Source organism: Lycium ferocissimum, chromosome 1 (assembly GCF_029784015.1).
Source record: "Lycium ferocissimum isolate CSIRO_LF1 chromosome 1, AGI_CSIRO_Lferr_CH_V1, whole genome shotgun sequence".
In the NCBI taxonomy this organism is placed as follows: domain Eukaryota; kingdom Viridiplantae; phylum Streptophyta; class Magnoliopsida; order Solanales; family Solanaceae; genus Lycium; species Lycium ferocissimum.
In genome coordinates, this window is record NC_081342.1 from 9,054,499 (window position 1) to 9,077,557 (window position 23,059).

General features: G+C 36.3%; 1 long non-coding RNA gene across 1 annotated transcript; it reads left to right on the forward strand.

Moving 5' to 3' along the window:
* Window positions 1–75: 75 nt before the first annotated feature.
* Window positions 76–1,809, forward strand: LOC132068412 (uncharacterized). The gene is made up of 3 exons (XR_009417392.1): window positions 76–934; window positions 1,014–1,077; window positions 1,469–1,809. It is a non-coding gene; the product is annotated as an uncharacterized LOC132068412 (long non-coding RNA).
* The last annotated feature ends 21,250 nt before the right edge of the window (window positions 1,810–23,059 follow it).

Below are 23,059 nucleotides of genomic sequence, written 5' to 3' on the forward strand. Positions count from 1 at the left end.
ATTGGAAGAGCTTAGGGATATGATTGCACCACTAGTCCATAAATGTAGTGAAAATGTAAAGAAGGACAGCCTTCCGTGTATAAGGGACACTGTGATACACTTGAAGCCCACAGATTTACAGAAGGAATTGCTTAAGAGAATTCCAGAGCATCCAGGCTCTTTTTACGAACAAAATTTGTTGTCTCTGATATCCGTTCATCCATCATTAGTAGCGAAGAGGAATGAGTTCTCTGACTTTCTCTGACTTAGAAAGTCAGCTAAAAGAAAAAGAATGTCACTTGGATCCATATACTAGAGTAAAAATGAAATTTGTGGTTGAACTAATCAAGCTCTGTGGTGGGTTGAAGGAGAGGGCTATAATATTCAGCCAGTTACTTGCTCCTCTAAACATGATAAAGGAGCAACTTAATTCTCTCTTTGGCTGGACATAAGGGCGAGAGATTCTCTATATGAATGGGACACTTGATGTAAAGCAGCGGCAGATATCGATAAACTCTCTTAATGACCCGAAGAGTGATGCGAAAGTCCTCCTTGCATCAATAAAACCTGCTCAGAAGGAATTAGTCTTATAGGGGCCTCAAGAGTGGTTTTGCTTTACGTTCTCTGGAATCCCTCAGTAGAACAACAAGCCATCAGTCGAGCCTACAGGAATGGTCAGACTAAATTTGTGCATGTTTACTGTCCGGTGACATCAAAATGGGAGGTTGACAAGATCGAACAGCAGACGAGAAAAAAGTATCATTCGAATATACTCTTGTCTAGGAATGAAGTGACTCTTTGCAAGACGAATTCTGTGTCGGGGGATAACATACTAGATGCCATGGTTCAGCATGAGAGCCTCCGTCATATGTTTGAAAAACTATCTCATGCACCCCGTGTGGTTCCTACGGCATGCTTTAACTCCTGTAACCAACCTTCAGAACCGAGCAGTTAGGTTAGTTTTGGGAACTTGTCTGGTGTATCTTGTTAACCGCATGTCTCTGAAAAATATCTCAAATCCTTTATCTCTTTAGATCATTTGGAGCTTTTTTTGGGCCGCGAATGAAGCCAATCCTTCTGTGAGGTGCTTCATGACAGGTACACTACCATACCATCAGTCAGCATTTTTTCTGAAGAGGTTAATTGATGTATTCACAAGAACCACTGTAATTATTTCCACGTTACCAGGACATCAGGAAACTTCATTAGTAACTAGTTGCTTTGTCAATAAGCAAACTAATTAATCTGTATTACTATTATTAACTGGAGAACATACTTAACCAAATTATTAATATATATATATATATATATTAAGCTCATTCTTTTCTCCTCTTCTAGTTAATTTCATGAAAATTAAGGAGTTCAACAAGAAAGATTAGCCATCCATCTTATATGATCCTTCTAATCATCCTTTACTGGACATTCATATTTTCAGTTTGTTCGACATCTTTCCTGTTAGCAGGTAAGCTAATGTGAATGAAATATGCAGGGCTCCGTTTCAAGGTTTGAATGTGGTGATGCCAAAAACTTGAACCATGATGAATTGGAGAAGATCCGGGGGTTTATAGATGACAGTGAAGGAATGCGGGAGGTTACTGTCAAAACATGGGATTATAGAAATAGAAATGAAGTCAAAAGTTGCTAATTTTAACTGTCACTGAAATGGTCAAAGGATGGTATTAGTTACAGTTCTAAGTTTCTGAAGGTACCTTATCTAAGGAGCTGTGCTCTGCAATTTACTGTGAGATCTGTAGAGTGCTTAAAACATTGTAACTCAGTAAGTTTCAAATGTGGCCAACTGGTGAGTTTGGGTTTTTCACAGCATAAAGGTCACATGCTTTACATAAATGCTTTTTACAGTTGAGTTTATGTTTGTGCTAGTTCTGTCCTAACTCATGATTTACTTAAAATGTTGTAAATTTTCTATTATGTGTGAAACTTCTGGAAATTATTGTTTTTCTTAGAGTTCCTTCCTCATTTTGTGTGTCAAAAACAATAATTGTTCTAAATTGAAGTTACAAGCCAGGAGTAATATTATGTTAAGGAAAATTATATATAATTCAGGGGAAAAGATATGAGATTGCCTTGTATAGGGGAATACAAGAATGTGATCATGAAGATAAACCCGAAAACACAAACACTTGACGGAGTGTAACTTTGATGCATTGTACAAATATAAATGAATGCAAGGTCTGATCAACTGGACTGATTCCTAAACTGGTTGAAGTAGGACATCCATATCCTCTCTATCCATTCTGTTTTGTTAGTACTATTTTTTTATACCAGTATTATCTTGGCCAGTTTGAGCACCTCGACTATTCCACCATGTACCTGCTGTCTTCCACTGACACAGTACTGCTAACTCAAATCTGAGGTTTCGACAAAAAATTCATAGCAGATACTGAAAATGCAATCGTTTCTTTAAGATATTAGTTTGTAGTAGCTTGAATCTCTAGTTCAAGCTTTAGGGGTATTTATTTATTTATTTTATTATTTTTTTTTTTTTTGTGTGTGTGTGTTCTGGGGAGGGGGGCTCGTTTTGCTGGATATTTTCATGTCATGATATATTTACAAGCATCACATATGTGAACTATTAGGATGTAGCTTATGTTAAGCCGACTGAAGGGCAGCTGTATTTGGGGAGCGAACTTTGACAATGGATCCGATCCTGACAATAACTTCTTGGACAGAATATACTATAGGAAGCAGAAGTGAGTTCCATATTGAAGTTAAAAATTATACACGTCAAATAGCATATTAGGTTCACAACCATCTCTTTACATGTTATGACCTTGTTTTTTGACTTATTGAAAGTGTAACAAAAAATGTCATTGCCATGAGTGAAGATGAGACCAATTTTGTTGCTATTTTGCAGAGGACTATCGTGTGGAAAAAGCATATGCTTTTGAACTTGGTATTCTACTTCTCGAGTTGATAACCTGCAGCAAGGGCCGCAAGTGGATGCGTGCGAGTCATCCAGATTCGTACATTGCAAAGGCCAATCAAAGCTCCCTTGTTAATGAAGCCTTTGAGATAGATGCTGACACTGGCGCTAAACTTACACAACTTATGAAATCATGTGTGCATCCTGAGAGTGATGAACGTCCAAATATCGGTATTGTCTTTGATGCTTTGGTAAGAATTGTTTGGCACTTCCCAGCGGTCTCCGATTCATATGCATGGTCCCTGTAGTTGAGGAGTTTGATTGGAAAATACTTGCCTGTGTTTACACTAAACTAATAAGAGTCACGACATGTATTACACATAAACTTTTATCACTTAATCATAGTTAGTATACACTTTCACCTTAATTTTCAGTTGAACATGATAAGTCGATACAGTCTGATGCATATGATTTTTATGTACCATCACAGTGCAAGTATTCTAACACAGTGAAACTCTGTGTAAGTATCATTTACCTCCTCAGAACAGTAAAACGAGGGACACCATTATCTCCTTAAGTTTTGCATGGGACCAAGAACCTCAATCCAAGCGCAAAATACCACCTTCACTTATATAAGATTTTCTTTTCTTTCATACAAATGCAAGTACTTTTTCTCCAAAATGAAAGGTTAAATTTGAATCAGTTCTTGTAATATCAGTAAGAAGCATCGTAAGTATAAAAAAGGTAAAAAATAGAGAAACATATGCCAAGTTGAGTATAGAGATAATGAAATTTATTTTATTTGGTAATTTCTTTTGATTGATTAATTAATTCTCAATTGGAACTTTTTTAAAAATCATCTGCCTCTCCACCTCTCCCAAAGTTATTAAAACCCGCGATGCGAAGCAAGGGGTTATCACTTCATGGGAGAAATCATGCGCTTAAATAGTGAGGTGGTAAGTTATCTTGACGAAAAAATTGTTTTTTTTTTTTTTTTAAATCTCAACTTTGAGGAGTTGGGTTAATATTGGCATTATTGTATTTTGGATGTTGAAGTTACTTTTTAAAATTTCTTAATCATTGTAGGACTAAATATTAAGTTTTTATATATTTGCAGTGGTTGCAACATACAAGCAAGCTACAAGTTTCTCGATACAAAATCTGAAAAAACTGAGTTTGGACTAAACAACGACCGGAGAAAAATTTGAGATTGAGTAACGATTGGAGAGAGTGAGAGAAACAAGGGCAGAAATGGTGATTGACTAGACAGAAAAGATCGAGAAAGGGACAAATTAAGTATATTTTAATAAATTTGAAATGTTGCCCCAAACCCTTTAAAATTATAAAATGAACACTGAGGAGCATTTAATGGACCCTAAAAGGCAGTTGGTCATTTTCTTAAGCTGAAAATAAAGAAAAAAGGAAATCAGAGGATAGTTTGCCTATATATTGAGACTTAAGGAGTCCCTTTTGCCAATTCTTCACTGCTTACTCCTATTCTTCAAAAAATTACTTTACAAACGCTAACTACTTCTTATTTATCTTCTTGAAAAGTGGTTGTATAATGAAGATGCTTGGGTCCACCATAACAAAACTAAGAAATGGAAGCTTTCTAACCCAAACGCAAATGCAACGAATTAAATGGACTAGCCTAGTATAGTATAGTATTTCATCTGCAGTAAGTTTTTTAGCCTAAAATAGTGTAGTACTAATACTTACAAAAAGTTCAACTACCAAATCTTTGTATATATGTGTTCACATATATTTCATTTATGTTTGATTGTTAATTGAAGAAAAACTCCTGCCAAGTGCTTATTTCGTGTTAAAACAAAATGCATACCAATGTGAAACATTGTTGATTAGGAAAATTAATTAATTTCCTTCCTGTTAGGCTTTGTTTAAACCGAACAAGATAACGTAAACTTCTACTCATTCTCCTAGCATAACTCGTATATTACTCTCTGCGTTTCAATTAATGTGTCCTGATTCGCATTAGAAGGGTTAAAGTTAGTAATTTTCGATGTATATTTGGATATGGAATCTTTAATATTTTTGAAATAAAATTTTCACATTTATAAACTACATAAAAAGTATAAAAACATACCAATATGGTCCCACAAAAATGGTCTGAGAAAGGTGGGCGTACGCATAACTTACCCCTAAAGGTATTTAAAAAAATTGTGATTAAAGAAAGCATCATTTGACTCCGCAAATAGTAACTAGGATACATATTTTTGAAACAGAAGGAGTAGAATTATTCTTTTATTTTAGAGTTTAACTTCTATACATTGATAGTCACCTAAAAGATATTACTTGTAATTGTCTGACTACAATAAGTGAGATTAGTAATTAACCTAAAAATAAGACATTTAATTTATCAGAATATATAGGTTAAAATACGGCAATTGTTAAAAAAAAAAAAAAAAAAAAAAAAAAAAAAAAAAAAATTAATTAATTACAGTGCTGAGCGTAGATCTAGAAGACCAAATGGCAAACAGTTTTAATAAAAGAGATGTTATCCTATCACTGTTGATCTCATTAATGAAGAAGTTAATGTAAACCATATCTCACACGTAAATAAATCACTATAAATTGTGGCCTTCATTAGCCACAATAAGCATAACAACAAGAAAGCTATTTCACAAAAATCACCATGCCTTCCTCATCACATCATCATTATTTTGTCCTTTGCCTCTTCCTACTTGGTTTTTTATCAGTTACTAACTCACAAAGCTCCCCAAAAAATTTTGCTGTGTTCCTGTATAATGAAGTTCCAAGTTTAGTAGAAGCAAGATGTTACGTACATGGAGAGGATCGCGGTAATTTCTCGATTAAACCAGGATTGACTAATCAATTCTATGAATCCATTGATTCTGGAAAAAATAACACACTTTCTTGTGACTTGAAATTAGGGGAGAAACATGGAGTTTTCGAGTTGTTTAACTTGAATGCCACTAATATTTGTCACACTACTGATGTAACGTGTAACTGGAAAATACGTGAAGATGGACTATGCATGTTGTCTGCAGATAAATGTGTGATGTTCAAATGGGATAATACTCTATCAATTAGACATATTGCAAGTGAACCAACAAGATATGTAGTAAGTGAACCAATGGAATATACTGCAAGTGAACCAACAAGATATGTAGTAAGTGAACCAATGGAATATACTGCAAGTGAACCAACAAGATATGTAGTAAGTGAACCAATGGAATATATTGAAAGTGAACCCACGATTTGGGAGAGAACTCCTTAGTATCATGAAATTGTAGCATGATCATGATTTGAAGTTTTATGAAATTAATGAGAAAAAAAGTCATGGATTGAGTATATAAACTGGTTATTCTGTTTTTTGCTTTTTTCTTTTTCACCGGTGAATATGCCTTGAACTTTATTCTCAATGAGTAATGATCTTCCAATCTTATTGGGCTTTGTGGGAAAATTGATACTCCATTTAATATGCCCCAATATCATTTTGAATTTACGCATTAAATAACGTAATATTCATGAAGAAATTATTTATTTAGTCTTTTGATCTATTGCTCAGAATATTTCTTAATTAAAGCTTTTTAATGATATTTCTGATGTAACATCATATTTGAGACGTGAATTTTTTTTAAAAAAAACATGGAAAGTAACAAAAGTCTTTTGATTTTTAGCAAGACCTCATCATTCATAGTATCCCCACATAATTTTAATTAGTATCCACATTCGCTACACTAGCAAGGGTTCTTAGCATAAGCTGGAAATGTCAGGTGTAATAGTTTTCACATTTTATGTAATTTATGGAGTATCATTTTACGTACCCTATTTTCATTTTTTCCTGTATCTGAGGCGGGCGTCTCACACGGTGCCTCAGTGGCTCACATAAGAGAGATCAGAGAGTGGTCAAAGGCCTTGGGCCTGTACAAAACTGTAAAGCCCTTAAGCCCAATAAATGGATTTATCAAAGAAAAGGAGAGTTATGTTTGAACAGTCACATAATGAGTCGAAATCCAAATCCAGCAGTCAAGCCCAACCAAAAAAGAAACAAGAGGTCTTGGAAACTTTTTGAATGTTTAACAAAAAATCTTGCGTACTTTGATGATCAAAGTTTGATCCTTTGTAACTTCCTCCTTTTTTTCTTTTTTTCTTTTTCTATTTACCTTTAATTTTCTTGCCAAATTCTTCTTATCCAGTAGTTTTGAAGGATGATAATACTGTAGTAGTTCCTAGATTTACCTCTGATTGGCTCCACTATTGTGAACTTTTCAAAGAAAGAGGGCATATTCTTTGTATTCAATGGTGGGTAGCCAATCTTTCAATAAACTTTTTGAATAAGGAGGTGGAAGATGGTCAAATCAAAACTTTATCACTTTCACTTTTAAGACCATAATATGACGAGTACACTAGACAAATGAAAATAATGATGAACACATTATTTACCTATCTTTATGCCTTAACCAAGAAAATGCCAAAAATTTAAAAGGGACAATGAATCATGAATTCCCACACCTTTTCCCCTTGTCCACCTATATTTTTTTGGGTCAATTCAAACAAGCTGAGGTTGTTAGAGCTTTATGCGTAATGTTATAGTTTTAAGTCTAACTCATGATCATTTAACCTTCATTTCCATTTTTCTCCTCTAAAAGCTCTATTAATTAATGAAGTAAAATTCCAAGAAATTAGCATGATAAAGTGTTCTAGTCTAATATTTCAAAGATTTATATTGATAGTCATACAAATCAAAAAGTTATATTGATCATAACGCGTTGATTGTATGTTCTGAATGACATATTGAACTTTAAAGGTTGTTTCTATTGGGTTCGGCTGCAACTAGTAGTTTTAGTTCAAACTCTATATATATTTGTATTGGTTATCTATTGAATATGTATAAATTATTATTTTAGTTCAAACTATATTGTCTTGAAAACCTATTGCATATGTATAAATTAATAAGCTAGAATCCAATAACTTAAAATAAAAAAATAAAAATTAAGAATTCATAAACTTTAAATTCTGGTTTCGCCTGTGCTTCCACTCCAAAGGCTCAAACCGATAAGAGAACCATATATCTTAGATATTGTTCTGTGAGAAATAAAATTAAGAGAAGATTTCGACTGTTTTTTTTTTTTTTTTTTTTTTTTTTGGTGTTAAAACACACACACACAGAGGATGTCATGTTTACAAGCCTTATGAGTTATGAGTAAGCTTTATATATATAATAAAATAAATCTTAAATAATGCTTACTAATAACATACAGTGTTAGTAAAAGAGAAAAACTAATAATTACTTTTTTGCCAACCTGAATTGGAACAAATAAACATTGTCATAAATAAATTCAGACATATCAAAGTGCACTTTCTCCATGCAATATGATCCACTTGGTAATGTTTCTCGACTTTTTATGTAATAATTAAGTAATTTGCAGTTATAATTTCGGTTGGTTGGTTGTTAAGAGAAACTTTTCAAAATGCAAAAAGTATAAGTAGTACCGACTACTGAGTATGGAAATAAGTATCTGAATTTGCATTTCATCTCCTAATAACAAGAACTATCTCAGTGACCTTTATGTTATTTGTGTCTATTTAAATAACTTCACATTTTTTTTTTTTAATAAGGATCTTCACATAATTTAAAACAAGGGAAAGTAATAAAAAGGCTTCATTTCTCGTAATTAACAATGTCTATGACTTGTCCTTTGCACACCTGTTTTTATTACAAAGATAAGTTAACAAGTTTGCCTTTATGTTGTATCGAACTTACTTTCTCATCTTAGAACACTGCATAAACTCTACAGCAAATGAGTTCCACAAGCTTAGGAATATTTTGTTGCATGCTACAGAAAATATATACAAGTAATAAAATTGAGCTTATAAATATACAAATGTCCTTTTAGTTATATGACCGCTTTGACGGGATATAAGTAAAATATAATAGTGAGATATAAAACATATAAAATCTTTTTAGGATTATTAATTTTTTTCGATTCAAATTATAACCGATCATAGAAGATCATTTACTCAAGTAACTTGATCTCATCTCTGCCATTCAACACCCAACAAGGTAAAGTAAATAAATAAGACATTTATATATGACCCTCTATCAAAAGCTTTACTCAAAGCAAAACACATTGAATATCTTATTATCAATGTATCACTTCAACCAAAAAATTTAGGAATATTTTGTTGCATGCTACAGAAGTAATAAAATTGAGTTTATAATATAAGAACAACCTGTTCTTTCTCGTGGCCCAATGGTCCCCAACAAAAACACCCTTTTGTCATCTCCAATAAATAGTTAGAAAAAGTGAAAGTAATAGAGTCCTTTTGAGAGCCCTTTAATTTTATTTTTGACAGAGCCACTTTGGAAGAAAATGACGTTACATCTTCCTTTCACTCAACATAACATGATTGAAAATAAACCAAACAAACCATTCTCGATGCATCATTATCAAAAGGTACTAAATCATCCTTTCACTTACTTATAAGTATTCATTGTCTCCCATTTTTGTAAAAATTCCTTTCTGTCCAGCAGTAATCTGTCTATGCATGCGGGCTTGTATGATTATAAATAGGCTTAATACATAGACAATCCCTATAACTTGCTAGTAAAGTTTATCTAGATACTCGAAATATAACTTGTTCTAATCAAGCACATGAACTCATGATAAGGTGTTTCAATTGGATACTTTCGGTTTGAATTTTGGAATTTTTTTGCACTTGTTTGCAAGCGTTTATTAGGTAGTTAAGTTAACCACATAACATATGTCATATGCTTTAACTATACACATTCGTCTTAATAAGTCGTAAAACCCATACGTTTTCTAATTGAGGTTGATGCGTATAATTAAAAGAGATAGCATATTTTACGTGGTTAACTTAGTTACCTAATAGACTCTTGAGCACACACGCAAACGTTTTTCCAAAATTTGAATTGTTCATGTCCAATGGAAAGACTTCATCACGTATTCAGGTGCTCAATTGGAACTGCTTAGTTCGAGTGTCTAAATGAAATTTGCTGACAAATTTAAGAGATTGTCTATGTATTAATCCTTATAAATATAACTTATTAAGACAATAACCATGTTCAATGCACCTTAAACTAATTAGCTCATAGTACCAAGTGCATTAAAGTCAAAATGGATTGTGCTAATAAATGGACGTGTCAAGTTATTTGGGCTGAAATGAGTTTGCCAGATATCGGTTAAGAAATAGGTCATCACCTAACCTACCCAATTCTTACTAAGTATTAATTATTTGTTTACTTTTTATGATTTGTTTAGGTACCTAATAAAATAATTTTTTCTTTACTACATGGTACATCAAACAAAAAAGAAGTCCTGTTAAAAATATATGGACAACTTTTATATGGGTCAATTTGCGCTATATATTAGCCAAGATTTTAAATGAGCTGAATCAGACGAATCAAAACGAGCTGAACTAATAAATATGCAGATCAATAACCCACTCAAATTTAAATGGTTAGGCCAATCACGTTTTCGTGGAGTTAATTTCCTAAATGGTCACCCATGTTTTAGGAATTGCCTCCTAAAATCACTTTTGTTTCTTTTAGGATTACAATATCACTATTTTCTTTAGAATATACTAAACACTACAAAACTCTCACTCTCTCCTAAGTGGCATGCCATATCACATTAAATTCTTTTTTTTTTTTTAATCATAAACGTATTTACTCATAGAAACTCATTTAAATTAACTCAACCCATGTCTTATCTCCAATTTGATATGGTTAAAACAATATCCAAAGAAGCAGGTTTTATATTCAATGGAACCATAGGAAGGCACAAAGTTTTTATACCCGATTTTGTGCGGTAGCTGGAGAATTTTGGACAACGAGCAGAGATTTTTACAATATGAAAATTATGGAAAACTTCAACAACCAAACTAGTTAGAACAAAATCAACAATCTTATAGTTATTATTTGTCACGACCCAGGCCGATGAGTCGTGACGAGTGCCCGACCTCTACTGACCAAGCACCCCTAAACTCGTACCTGGATCTCACTGATCAACGGGGTGGCTCATACATAGTTTATAACTGAGCTATACTAACTCATGTAAGATTAACACAATAGAATCTGCATCGAGAACTCACAATATATATATACGTGCTGAGGATAACGGTGCAAGCCAACTAGGCCGCTACATATGTTGTACAACAAAAATAAGAGCCGGCAAGGCTACATGACATCCCAACTACACACAACTATCTACAGACCTCTTCCGAGCACGAGCTATAGAAAAGACAGGACAAGGCCCCGTCATACCCATATATATATATGTCAAAATAGCATACCGAAAGCGGACCGCGCCTTCCGAACCAAGTGGAGCGCATCTGACTATTTGCGTACTGGTGGAAGACCTGCGAGTGGATCGCTTGTATGGCTACCTAAACCTGCGGGCATGAACGCAGCACCCCCCGGCAAAAGGGACGTCAATACGAAAAAATGTACCGAATATGTCAGGCAAACGATAAGCGAAACCGAACCGAAAAATAATACAATGCGAGGCCAAAGAATTCCCAGAATATCCCTATGATCTGTCTCAAATGAAATGCAATACAATAGTATCATATATCTCACTGACCAAGTGGTCAGGCAAATGTAAAATCTCACTGACCAAGTGGTCAGGCAAATGTAAAATCTCACTGACCCGTCGGCCAGGCAAAATAATAATGTCTCCCGGCGACCAGTGGCTAGGCTAAATAAAATGTCTCCCCGACCCGCAGCTAAATCGACCAAAGGCAAAATAAAATGTCTCTCGACCGTGAGGCCGGCATATCCGTCTCGGCGGCCGACCAAAGTGGCGGGGCCTAAGCAATAAAATGTCTCACTGACCAAGTAGGCAAGGCATATCTGTCTCACTGACTAATTGGCCAGGCATATCTGTCTCATTGACCAATTGGCCAGGCTAAAGAAAACATCTCACTAATCAAGTGTCCAGGCTAAAGAAGATATATGTATATCATGCAGTATATCATGCATATGCTGAAAAATACCGATACTGTAACATGCCTCTGCTGTCTCTCTATGAGCTCATGGACGTAGGGAGGGGATATGGCCCCTCAGAAAGATTAACATAACACTCGAAAGCTACGCAACCATATGACAAGCTCTACTTTGATGAATCTCTAGTCAGAAGGTTCATTACGCTCTTACCATATATGGAATCATGCCAAGAAATGAAGGAACAACCTTAACATACCTGGAGCTTACTTCTCGACTTTCTAACCTACTTCCCGTCTTGCAATCTACATAAGATCATTCGTAGTTTCGTAATCTACATATAAAATCATTCATACTATTGTTAGGCTCATCGTCATACGCTTGTCTTAAGTCTTCAAATTAAATCCTCTTAGAATCTGCCGAAATTCGGGCATCTCCTCTGTTTATATCCCTAACTCGAAATCACAATACTAACAAAACAACAGTAATAGCAACACTAATATCAAAAACATCGTCATCAATACCAATATACTCAATAAAACATCCCACACGATGTTTACCCAATTTCTCAACCAATCAATCGACTTTATGAGGCTTTAGCAACTAAATCTCCATAATACGATTCATAATATCAATAGTAAAGAATATCCTTACCTCAATCAAGGTTGGAAAGAGCTTGAGTCTTATTTATCTTCGATATATTCCTTCTTCCCGTCAAGATTTGGTGTTTAGAATAAGAACTACAAAACCCTATATGCTTCTCGAGCCTGGTATATAGTCCCGTTACTTTAATCCACTCACAAAATGATCCTTCAATGTTTCTTGGGTCTCGTAGATGGTTTTTGCTAAAGATGAGTGGAGAAATAAGGCCCTAAGACTCAATTTTGGTCTTATATTGAAGTTGAAGGTCGATTACTACCGACTTAAAATTAACCCTGTGCGATCGCGCTGGGAAGTGAAGCGGACGCACTGGGTTATCTGACGCCCTTCTGCGCGTTCGCGCCTAGTGGTGGCGCGTTCACACTGACCAAACCTCTGGACTGTCAGCCAGACTTGTAACGTCCATAACTCTTTACTCTGATGCCGTATCGATGAGCGATTTGTTGCGTTGGAAACTAGACTTCATGAACTTCAACTTAGCAGGTTGATTTTATTTAAAACTCTTCATATGCTAGAAGATATTCTTTTCCCAAGTTGGTTCATACTCTGTCGTTCAAAGTAACGCTCATCTTTCTCCAAAGTCATACTAACTCAACTTCTTCAACCCATTTCCTTATAGGACCTCCCGGTATTCCTTATGTGTATCCTTTACTCCTAGAATATACTGAATAATACTCCGCTCCTTATATTCCAAGGTTGTTTTACTTATCCATAGTTCAACATACTTACATTAAAATTTGATAAGTGTTTCTCCGGAAGTACGGGGTATAACATCCTTCCCCCCTTAGGAACATTCGTCCTCGAATGTTGAAGTAGAACTCGTTTTGACATTGATGTCAATATTCTTACCTGTATCTGCTGGTATTTACTTTACTTACTTGCAGTCTTACTCACTTATTAAGAACCGAACTTATTCGAACTATGCAACTTATGATCCTCCTCGCAGTTCCTTGGAGGCAATACACCTTAAGTTAATAAATCGTAATCATAATTTGCTGACTTATGTCGCTATGTCAATTTGTTGAAGCGACAATCCTCTCCTGTTCATTATAGGGTTTAAACTTTATACTTATGGTCCATTCAATCTTTCCTCATATTCTGCTGGCGATTTCTGAGAACTTATCCATTAACCCCATCATTCATATGAATAGTGATCAACTTGATATTTAGTTTTTCCTTCCTTTTTACCCCTCTGAGCTCTACCCTCTATTTCTCAGTTGATTGACAGTTGTATTTAGAGCTCTTTTGCTGGAATGTTCCTCTATCTCTTGTCTGCATATCGTTTAGTTGTGCCGGCACTGATTGATTCTGCTCAACTAGTTAATATTTTCCTTAACCCTTTTGGATTTTTTTATACTGAATCTTTGGCATTCCCAGTCTTACTGCAGTAATATTCGATACACTGGAGTGCGCCTCAATCTCTGACGATTAATCTTTCTTGGATTCCTTGGTTCATTTATATGAGCAATAACATGGTTTCTTCTTAACATATAAAGTTATTCCTCGTGCAATTACTAGATCATCGACCTCACGTACATACTCTATATTCATGGTTTCACAATTTCTTTGGTATTGCTTGATTACTGTTGTTTTACTATCAACGGGTGTATTCTCGAGTTCGCTAAATTTCTTGCCCAATCAATTCTTGAATATTATTCTCCTTCTCTTGTGGCTAAAATTTATGCTCGTACTCATGGTCATTCCTTTTTCTTATCACCTATCTGTCTACTAGTTCTTCATACTTTATCGTCCTCGTTACCTCTGTCGTTTACACCCTTATATGCTTGTTTACCCAGTACTTACCACATACCTTTATCCACTTCTGGTCCTTTTTTATCCCCTTTTAGTATGTCAGAAATTCTTACTCCTTTGACCTTTATGTATCCTTCTTACGTTTCACAAATATTCCATGCCTTTATCTTCTTGGAGTTTAACTTATTATTTCCCCCTTAAGGATGACCTCAGAAACTGGTAATATAGTGTCACACCCCTACCAGGAGTATGACGGGCTCCGACCCGTAGGCCGGAAATCACCTGACTTATCCGTTACTTTGAACATTATAAATCAAAACTCAAAGAACACCTGCACGTAGAAAAGGCCCAACACAGGAATATTCGATCATTCAGCACATAGGTTCATATGCGGACCGACAAGGTCGCCACAACATAATGTATATCATAAAGCCGGCAAGTCTAATAGTAAAGTATCAAGATCTCAAAATAAGGCCGGCAAGGCCACCAATATATTATACAACAATATGAACCGGTGGAGCTATAAAACATCTAACTGTACACACACGTCTACGAGCCTCTACATAGAATACAAATGATCATAAGACAATACCAAATAGACTGCAGCTCGAAGTAAGTGGAGTGCTCCCGAGAATTCGATAGAACACCTACGGGTCGATCCGTCTCCTTGCCTACTGCGGGCATGAGCGCGGCGTCCACAAGAAGGGACGCGATTTAATAATGTGCGAGTATGTAAAGCATGAATAACAACATAATATAGATAGGAAAGGTAACATGGAATATGAGAGATAACATGTACATCTGGATGCCTTATAAAGCGGTGTCATGCATGCTTAACCTTTTAAAAAAGATATTTTTATACATATATATAGTACCATGCCCGGCCATTAAGGCTCGGTGTCATATATATAGTGTCATGCCGGGCCATTAAAGCTCGGTGTCATATATATAGTATCATGCCGGACCATTAAGGCTCGGTATTATTATCATTAGCCCGCGTCCGGGGCAATATCATAACATGTCCACTGCAGTGGTGTGCACATCGACATGCCATGCCCGGCCGACTATAGCGTTGCGCAGTGTGAGAAAATACATACATATATGTATAAAGCATGCATGAGATCCCAATCAAAAGCCACAACTATATCGGAGTAACGTAAGGTCGGTAGCCCCCGATTATATTATGGATCAATCATCATCGTTTATCCCACCTTGGAGGAACAATTATTATAAGGTGAGATCAACAACAATGAATAAAATCGAGAAAATCATGAAATAAGCTCAATAATCTCATAAAAACATTAAAAGCATAAGCTTTGGAATTTCTAGAAGTAAGATCATCATTATCATGTTCATCATAGAAAACATCTCCTCCTAAGTATCATAAGAAGTTTTTAAGAATCTTGAACTTCTAACTTTTGGAAGTAAGAGAGTTATGAAAACATATATGGAATCATAAAATAGGAATCATGCCTTTTGAGCAAAATCATAAGATGAGATCAACATCAACAACTATAATAAAAAATCTTGAAACCAGCTCAGTAATCTCATAATGACATTAAAACCATAACTTTGGAATCTCTAGAAATGGGATCATCATAATCGTCATCATGGTCCTTATAGAAAACATTCGTCTTTAGCATCATAAGGATTTTGAAAATCATGAACTACTAGTATTTTCGGAAATAAGGTATTATGGAAGTCGTGTATGCGTTCATAGGAAAAGAATCATGCCTTTAAAAGAAAGAGGAATAGCCTTAACATACCTGGAAGATAATTTCTCGACTTCCAACTTACTTCCTGTCTTGCAATTCACTTAAGATCATTCTTAGCCTCGTAATCTACATATACAACCATTCATACTATTGTTAGGCTCATCGTCATATGCTTGTCTTAAACCCTTAATTTAAATCCATTTAGAATGCGAAGAAATTGGGAAGCGGTCTCTCTGTTTATATACCCTTTGAAATCATAATATCAACAACCAATCAACAACAACAATACCAACATCATCAACACCATTATCCATACCAATATATTTCCTAAAACATCCCACACGATATTTTTCAAATTTCTCAACTAACCAACTTGTGATACTACTATTTAATAACTTTATTTAAAGTAAAGAAGCCAAAATTGATACCAATAAAGAGAGATTCATACCTTTTCCTTGTTAGAACAATAATATCTCCAATATCCACCTTGAATCCAAGCCGAAATCCACCGCAAAACGATACTATAATCAAACTATACATTGTCCGGACCTCGATTAATACTCCGTAACTTGAAATTACTCAAAATCCTCACTTTTATTTGATATATAGGCTCTCATATGTTTGATGAAATTTCTAGAGCATTTGGGAAATTTTTTGTGAAGAAAAAGTAGGGTTTTTCCCCTTATATAGAGTGCCAAAGTCGGCATCACTGTAGCATCACTGTAGCGTCACTGTAGCAACGCGACCTACTTTGTCCGCCTAACTTGTAACGTCTATAATTCTCTACTCTGATATCGTATCGACGAGCGATTTATTGCATTGAAAACTAGACTCGATGAACTTCATTTTAGGCTTTTGAAAAACCTTAAAACTCCCTATATACCTGGAGATATACCCCTCCAAAGTTGACCCAAAATTAAATCGTCTTAATTACGCAACTTGTTCCAAATTTTCGACAAACTTATTTTCGTTGATTTGCTTGGTCCTGGAATCTTACACAACTCCCCCTACATGATATTTATCATTTATTATACTTGATAATGGTCATGTTCTTGTGTTTCAAGATTGTCCTTCCCGGTTACGACTTACGAGATCGTAATTCATCCTTTACTTCATTGTTACGTACTTCCCATGGCTTGTACCTTCCAAAACTTCATGGGATGTCTCTGATACTCCATTACTACGGTGAAGTATGTGGCATGCTCATGCTCTGAAAGTGCGGGGTGTAACATATAGTATCCCTTGCTTCCCTATAGTAACTGAATCGATCCTTGCGGTATTTTATCTTATGGCTAATATAACACCGAAATTTTCTTTCACCCATACACTTTACTTGATTCCCTCTTTTCTTTTTTTCTTTTAATAAGGCTCCTTATGCTGGGTCTGGGCTATCAGTAATTCTTGTACTTACATCGAGAATATCTCGAATCTCTTCTTCAATGATCCTCTTCTTTCAATTTATCCTTGAAGTTGCTAATCCTTTGTCCAGCTAATAAATTAGGGACAAATTTGAAAATTTGCCAAAATGTGAACCAAGCTCCTTACCATGCAGTGAATTCAAATCATTTCAATTTTTCCTTTGTCTGTAGTTTTTAATCATAGTTATCTAGCAAAACCATTATTTTGCTTGTTCCATAAGGTTTCATTGCCACTAGCTTTGTTCCAATCAGATGCATCATCCCTTTATTACTTCCTTTGAGATTCTTCTTGGACTCTTAGCCTTCGCTTGATTCTTACCTGATAAATCTTCCCTATAGTCTGACATACCCTATTTGTTGTTTGAGTTTATCAGTCGCACAGATATTCGAAGTCCTTAAATACTCATTTCCTCTATTTACCTTTTTCGATTGAAGATTTTTGTCTATTCCCTCTCCTATACTGACCTTATCTTTTAGCCAACCAAATCTGATTTCTTATTTTATTACCATCATAAGTCAATGTACTATCGCATCTATTTCCCACGACCCGCTCTTTCATTTGCCCAGCTCATACTGTTCTATAGTTCTTCTTTAAGTGGTTGTACCATAGTCAGGCGTCATAGTTCTTCTAATATCTTGTCGATCCTTGTCCTACTCACAAATACTTATAACATATCTCTTTTCTTCCTCCTTTCATCCCTTTCTTATCTTCCCTTTCGATGTCATAACTTATTTATATTTATACATATCCCTCGTATTTTCATCCTATTTTCTTTATAATTGGATTTTTGAACTCCTTATCAAGACTCTTGTCCCATGCTATCGATGTTTTGCCTCTCGGCCAAACTTATTAGCTTATTAACCTTCCTCTTGTCCTTAATGGTTACACAACTTCCTTTAACTAGTTCATTAGTGCGCTTTTCTTACTTTCGCCCTTAGGGTCTTTCTTGACTTCCCTTGCTCATAAAGTGCTCTTCCCCACTTGCCATTCTCTAGTATTAGCCCTGGAATTCGTAGAATATTCTATTAGAAGTACGAATCCTTTCTATTTCTAAAATCGTCTTTTGGGGGGCTTTTTCCGTTTTCTAGGTGAACCTATCAATATGGCTTCATATTTATCGTTTCGGATGTACCTTGAGAGTCAGAAATCCCTTGACACCTTTCATAAAACCTGATTATTCTTTCTCAGGTTATATCCATACCCATCGTTATTATACTTCAATCCTGTTTATCAAGATCTGTTTCCGGGATCTTCGCATTTGTCCTTTATCACATATTGCCATACTCTATCCTTCCTGCTTACTTACTTTAAAAATTTATCCGAATGGCTCTTCGCCTCTACCGCCGCCTTAACCCTTTTCTCGAAAACTTTACTTGACCCTTACTAGCAACATACTTCCCTTGCTTACACTTCTCTTCTTCTCATGACATCATAATCTTCTTACTCTTATGTACACATATTCTTCTTCTCCCTGATATTGTTGCATCATGATTATCCAACTTTAACATTCGGAGAAAACAATACAATCTGCCCTGTAGCACTTGTTACCTTAACTTCAATGCCCAGCTCAATCAATACCTTTAGCATATCGTAAGATCGATCATAAGGGCACGCATAATATTTAATGTGGCCACACATGAGTTATCGTTTACATCGCTTATTAGTACCTCACTTACAAAATATCCCAATGCTATTTAAATTTGTCCTGAATCTGTGGCTTTAATACATCTCCTCTCTTCTTGCCTAGCTAGCCAGACTCATACCTCACGATCATTTAAAATCTAATTGTAAGGCTTATATGCTCCTAATTTCCCTCAAGCTATTCAGGTTTCTCATATTTTCGTATGCACAATCTGTAGGACTTCTTAGCATATTTTCTAAGTCCTGATTATGAGCCTCTGGCAATATAGACTTAATGAATGATTTCCACTCGAACACCTACTCTTCCTTCCTTCTTATTCATAAGCCAACATCGCTCTTATTTTTCTGTCATCAAGTGACCTTCACCACATCTGTCTGAAAAATCAAGGTAAACCTTCTTATAAGGATCATATTCGTCCTTTTTATTGCTGCATGGTCTTTTATCATATTTCTTTAAAAAACAATTTGAATTTCTAATAGGAAATCCAAATAAAACCCTATAATGTATTTTCCCCAAGGTTGGATTGGTCCCTTACTTTCCGGGTTAGATAAATACTATCGTAACCTGTGAAACTTCCAATATCTAGAAAATTTTCGTAACCACAAGTCAACACACGTGACTGCTTTTCATTCCTAGTCCCGAAGTTCCTAATGGTAGCAGAAATGTCTTAGTCGCAATTACCCATAAATATTTCAGTTACCGGTTTCTTTAAAATCCTCATTTGTCAACCATTAGATAATATCCCATAATAATCATACATAGCATAAGGAGTTTCAATAAGAAGACCCATATACTTGTAACTGGCCTGTCCTGGTCCTGGTCTTGGGAACTGTGAAGTGAAATATCCGTTTCATCATCCTCCCACCTTCTACTCGTCTGACCATCCTCATCTTCCCCATCATAATCCAAAGGATACGAATACTCTGGCAGCTCCTGATTGACTGAAGGCCAAGAAAGAGGGCTAGATACCTCCGTAACATTTACACTCACGTCGTTCCGACGTAATGCTCAATCATATGAGAAACTGGAGGGACCAAATCTGGTGCAGCCTTAGGAGCCTCCTGCTGCATTGGTGTCTCATACGAACCCTCAGACGGGTCTGTCTCATAACTATCCTCTGACGGATCTTCCTCCATAGAAGTCACAGGCTCTAGGGGAGTCGTCTCAATCATCTCCTCAGAAAGATCTGACTCAATGGAGTAACTAAGACCCCTCCTAATCTGTCCTGGTACCCGTGGTCCGGAGTCCACCCTGGGGCCTTCCTTGCACCCTCACTATCAAAAACTGTCCTCTTCATCTCTATCAATCTGCACTCATCTAACAAGAAAAGAGGGTCAGGAACGACTAGACACTAGCTCTATTACACGATCTAAGATAGAGAGAAAGGTCAATAGTTCCTAAATTCCCCGCAGCGTCCTGTTTATAAGTGTGGTGCGCTTCACACCCATAAACAAGACTCTACCGACACGGTCGATGCCAAGCACAACCCTAGGACGAATCGCTTCCGATACCACTTCGTCACGAACCAAGGCCGAGTCGTGACGAGTGCCCGACCTCTACTGACCAAGCACCCCTAAACTCGTACCTGGATCTCACTGATTAACGGGGTGGCCCATACATAGTTTATAACTGAGCTATACTAACTCTTGTAAGATAAACACAATAGAATCTGCATCGAGAACTCACAACCAGCATATATATATATATATATACATACGTTCTTTGAGGATAACGTACAACAAAAATAAAAGCCGATAAGGCTACATAACATCCTAACTACATACAATTGTACAACCTCTTTTGAAAATAAGGATGATAAGGCCCCATCATACCCATATATATATATGTCAAAATAAAGATACAAAAGGGGACTCAGCCTGACGAAACGACTCTTTGGAAGACCTACTGGCCAAGTGGCCAAGCTAAATAAAATGTCTCACGGTAGGCCGTGCATACCCTCTCACAAGGCTAGGCATATCCCCGACCAAGTGGCCGTGCTAAAGAAAATATCTCATAACCCATATATATATATATCATCAAAATAGTAACATGCCTCAAAATAGGAGAGCTCATGGACGTAGCTCAGAAAGATTAACATAACACTCGAAAGCTACGCAACCATATGACAAGCTCTACTTTGATAAATCTCTAGTCAGAAGGTTCATTACTCTTACCATATATGGAATCATGCCAAGAAATGAAGGAACAACCTTAACATACCCGGAATGACTTTCCAACCTACTTGTCGTCTTGCAATCTACATAAGATCATTCGTAGTTTCATAATCCACATATAAAATCATTCATACTATTGTTAGGCTCATCGTCATATGCTTGTCTTAAGTCTTCAAATTAAATCCTCTTAGAATCTGCCGAAATTCGGGCAGCATCTCCTCTGTTTATATCCTTAGCTCGAAATCACAATACCAACAAAACAACAGTAATAGCAACACTAATATCAACAACATCATCATCAATACCAATATACTCAATAAAACATCCCACACAATGTTTACCCAATTTCTCAACCAATCAATCGACTTTACGAGGCTTTAGCAACTAAATCTCCCTAATACGCCCCACCACCTATCTTTGAGAAAATGTGCTTGACATGCACATACTCGTGTATTGTACGCAAGAGGGTGCCTATACTTCGACGGTCGGATCAAACCCGCGACCTTGCGGCTCATGGACGTATTCTCCCGAATGTAGATGCAACACATCCCAACCGCCGCACAGATATCGAAGCTACGCAACCGAGTATGTGCATGTCAAGACAGTTCTACTTTGATAAATCTCTAGTCGACCTCCCTCGAGGTTCATCGTACATACTGTACCATATATGGAATCAATCCCCTTCAAGAAATGGGGGAACAACCTTAACATACTCCCTAAGGAGATCGCCTTTCACCAATTGAGCCGGCGAGGTACCAGTACTCCACGACCACGCGGTGATTTACTACCTTATACTAAGGTATTCCGTCTTAGGTACAATCTCCACGTACCCACGCGGTGATTTCACATGTCATGAAATGCTCTCCCTACTTATCATGTTTTACTTATGTTATATATATATGTAATCATTTATCATGTTATTTCATGTCTCATGTTATTTCATTCGGCTTGCTTTACATACCAAGTACATTCAATGTGCTGACGTCCCCTTTATGCTTGGGCCTCGCATTTCAAGTCTTCAACGCCGCATTAAATCCTCTTAGAATTGGTGAGCCCCATCTCATTCGGGTTTAGTCGACATCTTTATTTTACTAGTCATGCATTTATATATCCCTTGTAGCTCGAAACCAAGATCACATTACCAGGTTTCATAACTAGTCGGTTTAGTTATGTTAGACACTGTTTAGCCATCTTTGGCTCATTCATGTTATTTCCGCACTCATGTTTAAACAAGTATTTTTATTAAGTATTATGACTTACTACGTTTTATAAAACATCCCACACAATATATTCCGTTTATGCCCAATTTCTTTAGCAAGCCATGTGGTTCAATCGACTTTACCGAGTGCCGTGTTTCGCAACCATGGTTCCGTGACAAATACGATTCATAATATCAGTAGTAAAGAATATCCTTACCTCAATCAAGGTTGGAAGAACTTGGAATATTATTTATCTTCAATAGATTCCTTCATCCCGTAAAGATTTGATGTTTAGAACAAGAACTACAAAACCCTATACGCTTCCCGAGCCTCGTATATAGTCCCGTTACTTTAATCCACTCACAAAATGATCCTTCAATGTTTCTTGGGTCTCTTAGATGGTTTTTGGTAAAGAGGAGTGGAGAAATGAGGCCCTAAGACCCAATTTTTGTCTTATATTGAAGTTGAAGGTCGGTTACCACCGACTTAAAATTAACCCTGCGCGATCGCGCTGGGAAGTGGCGCGGACGCGCTGGGTTGTCTATCGCCCTTCCGCGCGTTCGCACCTAGTGGTGGCGCGTTCGTGCTGACCAAACCTCAAGCCTGTCAGCCAGACTTGTAACGTCCATAACTCTTTACTCTGATGTCGTATCGACGAGCGGTTTGTTGCGTTGGAAACTAGACT